This window comes from Vicia villosa, unplaced genomic scaffold, assembly GCF_029867415.1.
Source record: "Vicia villosa cultivar HV-30 ecotype Madison, WI unplaced genomic scaffold, Vvil1.0 ctg.001162F_1_1_1, whole genome shotgun sequence".
Lineage (NCBI taxonomy): Eukaryota > Viridiplantae > Streptophyta > Magnoliopsida > Fabales > Fabaceae > Vicia > Vicia villosa.
This window is the reverse complement of record NW_026705508.1, coordinates 232,332-244,315: the sequence shown is the minus strand read 5'-3', so window position 1 is coordinate 244,315 and position 11,984 is coordinate 232,332. Positions and strand designations below refer to the sequence as shown.

Here is an 11,984-nt window from a genome sequence, read left to right as displayed (position 1 = left end):
CTGAAGATAGTATACTCCTGACTTTTGCTCAGGATTTGACCTAATGACTTGGGACATGACCTCAAGACCCCAAGTGCATCACTTTGACCTAATCCATTGGCTCAAGACATCTCCTACACAAGGATTGATCAACAGTGAAATTTCAAATCATCAGAATAGGGTTTTAAACAATCAGGGACTAAAATCAGGGATCACATTTGGGAAACCCTAAAAATCCCCAGGAAGTCAATCAAAGGTTTCAATCATCTTCAAATAATCCCTATGACAATATCCAATGGAAATTGTGTCTCAATTCAAGATCCACAATCATCAATTTCATCAGGTCGACAATTAGGGTTTTTGACCTAATTCACTGAACAACTGACTTTTTAATCAGGACATGGTGCCACAACTCAAACCATGGCTCAATATCCTCCAATACCTCAATATTATCCATTCATACCATTCATTTGGTAAGGATAGCCTGGTTCATTTGAAATCTCCGGAAACGCGATCCGTCTGAAAAAGTCAACTGTACAAGATCACCATTGACTTTTTGGAATTTTGGTCAACCATGACTTTTGAAGTTTCAAATCATCAATATATGATATATGAAGTCATTTGATCAAGGAAAATCAAGAAAATCAATCAAGAATCAAAAAGTCAAAAGTTTGACTTTCCATACTTAGAAAAATTCTAAGTGTTTTTCAATGGTTTTTTCCAAACTTTGGAAGGGAATTTCTCAAAATTTCACCTACAAACTGAAAAAAACTTCCAACATGAAAGTTGTAGATTTTGATCCAATGAACAACTTTGTCACATATAATTTTTTTCCAAAAGATCAACCATTTAAGAGATATGGAGCTTCAAAGTTGGTATCTTTTGAAAATTTCACTTAAAACTTCATTTTCTTCAAAGTTCATGGATCTTTTTCACCCATTTCCTTAAAAGTCTTGAAGAAACTTTCAACTAGGGTTTTGAAGTGTGTGACATGAGCTTTCCAAAATGTCCAAGAGCATGAAAAAATATGGAGTGTAGCCATGGTTTTGAATTTTGACATTAGTGAACTTTTCACTTGAAATTTCAAGTCATTTTGCCAAAGTTATGAACCATTTTGCCAAATGATCCAAGTAATGATGCATAGATGCAATAATTGAAGATATTTTCTGATTTGAGATCAGAATGGAAAGAGATAAGAAGCTTGGCAAAATAACCATGGTTAAGTCACTTTTAACCATTTGCATTTAATGTGAAAGATTCCATTTTATCTCTTAAGCCAAATCATCACTTCTTGATCAACTTGCAAGAGCTTTGCATTCAGAATCCTTGGCCTATAAATAGAGGTTCAAATCATCTTCAAACTCACACCAAAACCTCACAAATCATAGGTTTTCTCTTCCTTTCTTGAATTGCAAGTTTCATAGTTTTCAAAGAGGTAGAAAACTCAACCTCCAAATCTTTGAAGTCATGGCCAAAGTGATGGTTCTAACATCTCATAAACATCATATGGGATGTGTTTGATCCACTCACACACCCCAAAACACCTTAAAACTCAGAATCATCATCTCACCTCCATGTTTGCATAAAGAGAGCCTTATCATGCCAAAATCCATTCAAGATCATTTCTGGCCAAACTAACACTTCCAACACCTTATATACATCACATATGAACTATCCCAACACCCATCATCAATCAAAAACTTCAGAATCATCAAGCTCGATTCACACTTGGTTCTACTGCAGATCGGGTTCCATGGAATGATCCAGATGTTTTCAATTCACTCCAAGCATCCAGACATGTTCTATAAACATCATTGAAGCTGTTCAGATCGAGCAACAACTTCTGTAACACCTCCAGCTCAAAATTCAATCTCCACTTTGGCCGTTTTTGAAGGTAAGCCTCATGAACTTCAAATTCATACTTGCACGCATCATAAATGAAATGTGAGCATACCATCTTGTTTCTGCACCTATAAGGATCATTAACCCTCAATCAATTGCATCTTAACTTGCACATACACGATTTCAGAATGAATCATAGAATTAGGGTTCTTCGTGTTCATCAGAAAATTGATCCCCTTAGAGTGAAAATAAATGAAATTAAATGGTACCATCATGTTCCTGGTGAAAAATCGAGCAAGGTAGGCTATTCACTCGATCCAAATAATTCAGTTTTCAGAATTTTCAAATTTGAATTGGGTTTGTGTTCTTGGCGCCAGATTTTGAAACTGAGTTTAGAATTTGATTCAAAAATATAATTGGTTTGTTGCAAATGTTAAACAGACCACGCGCGTGGTCCAGTTGGCAATGTTTTTGAGTGGTAAACACAAGGGCGTGGGTTCAAGCCCTTTGGAAGACAAAACCTAATTTTTTATCACTATTTTTCTCTATTTTCTTCATAACTTCATCAATTAATTTAACCCATCAAATTAATTCATTTTGACTTCATTTTTTACACACTTATCATTTAATATGTCTATCTTATGAACATCTAAAAAAATCACAAAAATATATTTATTTAATACATTTTTTAATTAAGTATAAAATGACATACTTTAAGTGTTTTTAATACTCTTAAATATTGTTTTTCACTTGATTTTTCAAACTTAATCACTTGTAAATATTTAGTGATCAAACCCTAGTCATCTAGGTGTTAATTAAGTATAATCTTTTTGTTTATCTTGATTAATTTGATTTCTTTCAAAATTTCAAACCGTTTTAAAACAGACGATCACCGTTTTTCAAAACAAATAAACCATTGATTAAATCTTTTTGGATTGATCAATTGATTTTCAATACCATGGGCCTCCATGTAGGTATAAGTCCCAAGCCCCTTTTATACCCATTCCTTTTTCTTTGTACAAAAAAAAATTCTTTCAAAAAACAAAAACTTTCAAACAGTTTTTCAAACGACGCATCTTTTAACAAAATAATCAACCATGTTTTATAAAATAAAACAGGGGCCTCCACGTAGGTATAAGTCCCATTCCTGTACATGAAATTAGGTATTTCATTGTACACACACCTTTTTGTATATATCTCGTTCAATTTGTTTTTTTTTAAACTTCGAACAACAAATCAAAAAATGAAGGTTTTCTTTAAATCTTCCCAAAAAATACCATGGGCCTCCATGTAGGTATAAGTCCCAAGCCCCTTGTAAATACCTGTTTACATAGCTTTGAATAAACTCAAGTGGGCCTCTCCCCGAGTATGAGTCCCGAGCCCCTGTGTATACAAATGGATTATGCTTACAGGTATATTTCCTTCATAAACTCCATTATATACACACACTTTGTCATATATAATTGTTCATATAACTGTTCATATTTGTTCATGTACTTGTTCATATTTGTTCGTTTGTGTTCATATTTGTGATTGTGTTATATATATGCTTGTTCAACTTAGTACAACACTAGGTTCCCCATATCCTCCTATTGGGCTTCGTGCAAAGAATCTCCCTAGTTTAGGTTAGGACATAGAGTATGGTTTCCTGGTGAAATCGCTCTAAGAGCTCAAACCAACTATACCATGCCTCCCCTTGGGCTTTGTACAAACGAGTGACCCTCCCATAGCCTCCTCTTGGGCTTACAATGCAAGGACCCTGGATTGTCCCTCCCATAGCCTCCTCTTGGGCTTACAATGCAAGGACCCTCGGATAGCCTCCTCTTGGGCTTCGTACAAGGACCCACGGGCTTCTTATAAGCATCCCCAATATCCAAATCAAATACTCTAGGAGATTAGACATTTATCATCTCTATGATAGGAGTATCTCTTCTATATCATCACAAACAATCAATCAATCAAACTTTTTTTTTTTTGCCACAAGGCTGGCTAATCAATCAAACCGTTTTGCCACCATACTGGCTGATTAATCAAAGTTTTTGTCACAAGGCTGACTTCATTGAAACTTTTGCCACAAGGCTGGCTGATTAATCAAAACTTTTTGTCACAAGGCTGACTTCATTGAAAGTTTTTGCCACAAGGCTGGTTAAACAAAAAAAAACATCTTTATCATTCTAAGCGCCATAAGTGGCACAGCCCAGGGCTTATAATGAAAAGATTTTCAAACAAAAAACAAACAGATGTATGTGATGATATAGATTAGATACATCGAACATTTAGATGACATTTGTCTCTTTTCCTTTGCTTCCACTAGCATAAGTGGGAACTACGATTGCTCTGACTTTCTCAACATCCCTTTGAGAATACGTAGGCACAAGGTCGTATCCTTGGCGAGCAAAACTTCTCTCTCAAACCATTCAAACCTTAGCACCCGTAGACCCCGAGCTACAGATGCTCTGATTCCCTCTAAGGGATATGTATGCAGAGGATCGCGATGATCTTTGCGAGCATAATCAAACAAACACCTTAGGTCCCACCTATTTCACCAGAACCTCCACCATAACATAGAATGAAATAAACAAAACAAAGAAACCTATAGAGTACTATAGATACGTTGGGTGCTAATACCTTCCCTTCGTATAACCAACCCTCTTACCCGGAATCTCTCCCCCACTTTTTCATTGCTTTTAGTTTTGGGCTTTGCATCTGTTTTTTAGGTTATTGCAGCTTTTTTCCTTTTTCTCCTTTGGAAACAATAAAAAGTTTGGTCGGAACAAAAGAAAAATCATTTTTTGAGCACTCGAGCCCAAAGAAGGCATCAGGTGTCTCATCCCGAAAAAAGATACGATTTTTCCCCGCGACAGATCAGAGTAAACATACAACAAGGATGTTACAATTAATAAAATAAAGAAAACTCCACAAGTCATTCGTCATGCTTTATTAGGAATAATCCACAAATAACAAAAGTCGTATTCAGCACAGCGGAAACTCAATCAAATGTATTATAAAACATCTCCAACATAAATCAACAGTACATAACCTAAAAACGGAAAAATAGTGTATCACAAGTAACTCTAAGACTATCGTTCCCAGTGTTACAAATCAGAGCATGACTCGACACGAACTACAGACTAGCCTACGAGCCATCCTCACCAATCAAGATGTCGCTACTCCTCAATCTAAAAATGTCAACATGTAAGGGTGAGTTTCATTCGAAATTAATAAGCATTATACAGTCATAAGTAATAAAATATCATAGCAATTATCATTCACCCAACCATACATGTATTCAAATCTACTACAACCAAACAAGTACCAATTCACACATATCACACATCACATTATACAATCATTTAGTTATATCATGTTATTATGCACATGAATGGACGGACACTATGCATGTGGTACCATACATGGGCTAAACCCATCCAACTGATCTACATATCACACATCACATTATACAATCATTTAGTTATATCATGTTATTATGCACATGAATGGACTGACACTATGCATGTGGTTTCATACTTTTAACAAATATGTGCAATACTAATATTGATACCAAATATGCTAATTTAAGTATTCTAACAACTAATAATACTAGTGATAACTAATAATCAATATATATAGTATTGATTTAAATGGGCTCAAGGTCTAATTATTTCCTAAAGAATTCTGGATTAAATAATTTTTTAAGGATGGGCTTAACAATTTGAATTTTAAGCACATTAGTTTACTAGACACCCCCCTTGCAAATTTAAAGAAAATTTAAAAGAATTGTAATATGACAATGATAGTAAAAAAAGAAAAGTAGTAACATACTTTAACTAGAATAAATAAATGTTTAAAACGATAGGGAAAACTATGGGGTATGACACACTGCCCATTTCACCAATTTATCATATAAAGCTCTGAATCTGCTTCGCAATGTCCAAAATGACACATAAATCAAACACTCGGATTAAAAGATACAAAAATTAAAAGTTGCAGACTAGCTTCCTTCGCCCGGCGACAGGGTTGTCTCGCCTGGTGCTCTGAGACAGTAGAGAAGCCACTTTCAAACTCCTCTCGCCCGCTGGCTCGCCCGACAAACCTCTCTGGGCGCTCGCTCGCCCGACGAGTTGATTGCTTTGCCCGACGCACTGCACCAGAACCAGAATTCTGCAGTGCGATTTTGGTATTCTTCCTCTCCCAATTTCAATCCACTTGTACCACAACAGTTCCCACACCAAAATATCATCAAATAACATATCGTATTAAAATTATAACACATTTTAGAGGTCCTTTTACACCAAAATCATTCATCAATTTATCAATTGCATCAAATCAACATAGACAACCTAAATCTCCTAGAACCCCAAAACCTAAACATGCAATCGAATCAAACAACAATCGTAATCAGTTCTACCACCCTTGATTGCATAATAATCATTCACATGAAGAGTCCCCCTTACCTTAGAGTTGAATTCTTCAAAGGTCCTCTTCTTCCTATCTCCTATTTCACGTATCTTCTCTTCTTCAGACTTGACTCTTTTGCTTCCAGTTTTCCTTATTCTCAATTTTCTCTATTTTATGAAAAATAGAATAATGATTAGTGAGGCCTACACACTTAGCACCCCCTTTCTACTAATCACAACTCCAAAGGCCAATTATTTATTTCCACGATATTTCTCAATAATTCGCCAAAATACCAATTATCCCATTAAATAATTTAAATTCAAATCAAACTAAATAATGGACAAATATGGGGTGTTACAGTGTGTGATAACAAGTATATCATGGATATAATCGAGGGTGAGCTTCAAATATATCAATGTATAAGCTCAAAGATAAAAGTTTTGATAAATAAAAGAATATCATACCTTAATATCATTTCATGTATATATGAATATGATGTAATGAGGGATGGATAAATATCTCATGAATATGGAGTTAGTAATATATATATATATATATATATATATATATATATATATATATATATATATATATATATATATATATATATATATATATATATATATATATATATATATATAGAAGGTTGACTTTACTACCAAAGCTCATATTAAGCTTTTGGTTTTCATCTTACAATATCATGATTATTCAAGATTGCAAAAGTGGAAATTCAAGAAAGCATATATTTGAAATTCAATTTCAAAAGAATTGGAGGGAAAAGAAAATGAATTTAAACTTGAAGAAAGAAAAATCCACATTATATTTCAAGCTCAAAGGCTATCAAAACACATTCCTTATTACAAAATCCAAGAGTGCATTACAAATAAAATAGAAGTGAAGAGTTGGAAATCTAAATTAAGTCAGCCAAGGGAATATGCTTAGAATCCAAAGTCATTGCAAATATTATTATCACATTACATCAAGAAAATTATATGTAGATACATGCTAATCCTAATCCTAATCCTACACTTCATCATGATCACATCTTCATGCTTCCGCCAAGCTTCAATCTCCTCCATATCCTTGCTACTTATCCATGTCCAAAATCAGTTAGCTTTGAACCTGCAACATACAAATCCACCATACAAAAAAATCACTACAAGAAAAATCCATGATAGATGCATACATATTTCAAACTTAAAACAAATTCATTCACCATACTACTTCCAAGTTTCAATTCAAAACGAAAACAAAAAAAACATCCTGCAGCCTTGCTAACATTTCCAATTCAACATCACCCATCACCATGCGGCTTGTTCAAGATCAATAACATGCTATCAATTCAGATTTCAAACAAAAATTGCCCATCATTTACATAGTGTGCAAAATCCAATAAAGACAGTAGTATATCAGTTCAGCACCTGCATATATTTCATGCACAACAAATAAATTCCAGCCACTAAACCATAAACAAAACCTACTACAGTCTCTATACAATTCAAACACTAGGCAACCAGTCCTGCAGGCATATAACATGGATTCACAAAACAATTCTATTGTGATGCAGGTTCAGTGTATGTGTTCAGAAAAAAAAAGCATAGGTTCAACTTGATTTCAGACAAGTGCAGTCCAATACATTAATATATCAATCAGAATTTAGTGCAAAGGCAAAAGCTAAAGGAGAATCTATTTCATCATCAAGTTCAGAATAATCCATAAATTATGGGCGTACACTCAATTCAAAGGACAAGGCACACAGTCAATACCAGAATTTAAAAGGGCAGAGGTAATCCAAAGTAGTTTCAAGGAACAAGCTCCATCTCAACATTCATTTCGTGTCATTACCGCTCCAAGTTCAACATCAGGCAGCCTCGACTATCATCAGTCCCGACCCGCATTCAACTTGCTTCTGCCAAAACTAATCCAGTAACCATAAGCCCTGCATAGGTGAACCAAAGAAAAATGCAATTCCATTCAATTAATTTCCCTTAATAGCTTCAGCCAAATCCCTTTTACTAATATAACTAACTCAGCTCCAACCCCCACTCTCTAGCTCATAACAGTTCCAAATAACCGACTCTTAACTGACTCCTATAACAAACGTCTAACTGTCATAGCTAACCTTCCAACAACCTAGAACTATCCAAACAGAAAATAACAACTTTTCTAACTTTCTAACTCGAACTATCGAAACAGAAACCAGTTCCTAACAGCTTTGTAACAAACTTGTAACTGATACTAACTAACTCTCCTAACCGCTTTAAGGGTGTGTTTGGTTCGAGGTAGAGCGAGGGGAGGGGAGGGGAGGGGAGGGAATATTTAAAATGAAATGTGTTTGGTTCAATTTTTAGGAGGGGAGAGGAGGGGAGGGGAGGGGAGCAAAATCCCTCCAAATGACACTTTTTGCATTCCCCCGAATCGGGGGGATTCGGAGGGGAGGGGAGGGGATCTGAGTTTTAATATTAATTAAATTAATATATTTACTAAAATATCCTCAATTATTTTATTATATTAAAAATATTTTTTTTTCATGTTCCTACTTTTCTTTTTGTGATTTTTTCTCTATTGCTTCCAAGCCTTCCATCAACTTATTATAATTATTCTTCACCTTCAAATTATTTTTTATTTTTTTATTTAATAAAAATTATAACTACTATAGTTTTTTGTTTTTTATTATAATTTATTTAATGTATTCAAGAGTTGCTATCAACGCATAGTTTATTTTGTATCGAGAGTTATAATACGAATCAAGTGTACTCAATTTTTTTAATATTATGCTATAAGTTATGACTTTTTAATCACTCAGTTATACAAATATTATTTCCAAGAAAATATTTATGAAATTTTTACAATTGAGTATCATATCACTTATATAAAATTACAAGGATAAAATTGTAAATTATTATTAAAATCCCTCCCCTCCCCTCGTTTGAACCAAACATATATATAATTACAAAAAATCCCTCCCATCCCCTCCCCTCCCCTTCCCTTCCCTCCATTAAAATCCCTCCCCTCCCCTCCCCCTCATTTGAACCAAACAGACCCTAAGTAACCTATAACTGTCAAAATTAACATTTGAATTAACTGGTAACAAAAAAACAGTTTTATAACTAATAAGTTCATGACAGAAAGAGAAATCAGAATCAACTGACCTGTAACTGAATTCTCAGCTTCATCCACTCTTATATAATCTCTCTTCCCTCCATATCATCTTCTCTCCCACCATTTTTTCTCACCTTCATTCATCATCATCTCCATTTCTTCACATTCTTCTTTGCACTCTCTCTCTCTCAGAAAATCAATCTTCAAACTTCGATTATCCAATTCCTTCAATCTCCACTTCAGAAAACCAATCTTCACATTCTTCTCTTCACTCTCTCTCTCTCTCTCTCTCTCTCAGAAAATCAATCTTCAAACTTCGATTCTCCAATTCCTCCAGTCTCCACTTCAATCTCCATTTCATCTTTCACGATTTTCAACATCACTACAATGCTTAAATCATCACCGAATTTCCAACTTCATCTCCGATCACAATTCAATTCTTCAATCAGCTGTAACATCTTCATCCTGTCATGACGTTCATCACCATTATCATAATAGCACACGCAAGAAGCTCAAAGTGGAAAACAAAGAATTGGGAAGAAGAGGAAGACTTTAAAAATAGAAAAATCAAAGAGATTCACCTGGATACCTTTATTGTGGTCTCGCGTTTATTTCGCCAAGTGGAATCTCACCTCTGGTATTCTCAATCTTCTCCCTCCTTCAACACCTCAGGTAAGAGGGTCTATCTTCATCTTTTCTTCTCTACCGCGCTTATAATTTGCTGTGAGATTAAGTTAGGTTTCGTATTAAGGGATTTGGGGATTTGATTTGAAGTCTGTGTAAAATGGAAAGAGGGCTAGGCGGCGAGAGGGGTAGGTGTGGTTGTATGTTTCAATTAGACGATGGAACTACGGCGAGATTTTGATCGGAGATGATAGAAGGTGTCAGCGCCGTTCGCGAGGGAGAAAGAGACGAGAGCGTGACAAGTTGAAGAGTCATTAAACTAAACCCTAATTTCCCCTTTCTCCTTTATTTTAATTAAAATTAGTTGTTTCTTTTAATTAAGATTATTTGAATTGTAATATAGGATTTAATTTGAATTAAAACAAAAAAATCTGATTAAGCCATGTTAATTTGGATCATAAACCCTGGGCCTGTTACAATTGCTAGTTCGCACCCCATTATTAGGCCCGTAGCACCGTTTTTGGCATAAGAGAATGTGAATCAAAACAATTAGTATTGGGCCTTAAACGAATTCATTTCCTACATCCCCTTTGGCCCATACAGTGCTTTCCTTCTTGTGCTAGGCCCATCATCTTCCATTTTTGGCAAACAACATATGTGACAAAAAAGTACTCACTCTGGGCCAGCACCTTTGGGCTCAGCGCTTTGTTATTCACCACCATAATTTCAGTATTATACCCCCTGTTTCCATTGTTTTTTTTAAGATTTAATTTTCCTTTTTAGTATATTTCTTCTAGATTTTTAGATATAAAAATACAATAAAAATGGCGGCTCCCTAAGTAGATTTTAGATTTTTTTTAGAGTTTAATTTCTAGTTTTTTTTAATAAATTCAATAAAAAGCTCATAAAAATAGTAGCATTTTTTAATTCATTTTTAGTACTATATTTTGACTTGTTACTTCATGCTTTTGTGCTAATTTTGTACTATTGTATTGCTTGATTATAATTGTGCCTTTATTTTATATGCACCCTTAGATTCTAGGTCTATTAATCAATAACATAACACTAGGCTAGTATTCACTCCCCTTAAAATCCTATAAACTTTAAGTACAACCAATACATGACAATTAGGCTAATTTTCTCATTCCTTTTCTTTTCAACTTTAAAACACTTAACAAATATTTGAACTTAAATCCCCTTTAAAAAATACAAAGAAAACACCTTAAAAAAACACTTAATAAAGGTTGAAAATAATAAAAAGGGAATGGAAGCCCTCGTCTCTCTTGTTTAAGGGAATCACTTGAGTGGAAATTCCCAACCATAAAAAAACACCAACAAGAGTAGCTCAAACCTCACTTGTTTAAGGGAGGTACTTGAAATGCTCGACAAATATTCCTCTCTTCTCTCTCGCCTTCAGGGTATTATTTCTCTTAATCGGACACATTGCTTCCTTTTGATCACAGACAGGTAACGCGTAAGACTCCACTCAACGAGCTGCTATCCTAATGCTAGAATGTGAATGTAACATCATCTAATAAAAACACAAATGAACAAAAACATGTGAGCCGAACTACGGCGCTCTGATTCCTGAAAAGGATACGTAGGCATTAGGTCGCGGGGCCTAAGCGAGCACAACTATTTATAAACCTTATTTTCCCCGTATTTCCTTTTCTTTCCTTTGCATGCATTCCATATACATTAAGCTTTAGATTTATAGTTAACACACCCTTTAGATAGCAACAAACATAGGTGGATACCATCGAGTATGATGGACGTGAGGGGTGCTAGAAACTTCCCCTCGCGTAACCGACTTTCGTACCCTACCACTGGTCGTAAGACCTCGTTCTTATTCGTTTTAGGTTTTCTAGTGTTCCTTTCCTTTTAGGATAGATATGTTAGTGGCGACTATGTTGTCTATTTTTCGCGAGCGTGCGACATGGATGTATTATTATGAAATCCTGCCATGAGGAATGTTGGTATCCCATATTAAGGTTGTTCCCTCCATGGCCTAAAGGTTTCATATCCTGGGGGCCAAGGAG

At 34.9% G+C, this 11,984-nt stretch overlaps 1 long non-coding RNA gene across 1 annotated transcript; it reads right to left on the bottom strand.

Annotated features, from left to right (window-relative positions):
* Positions 1–7,139: 7,139 nt before the first annotated feature.
* Positions 7,140–10,246, bottom strand: LOC131633663 (uncharacterized). The gene is made up of 3 exons (XR_009293372.1): positions 9,372–10,246; positions 7,986–8,158; positions 7,140–7,341 (listed from the first exon to the last, which is right to left on the bottom strand). It is a non-coding gene; the product is annotated as an uncharacterized LOC131633663 (long non-coding RNA).
* Between the last annotated feature and the right edge of the window lie 1,738 nt (positions 10,247–11,984).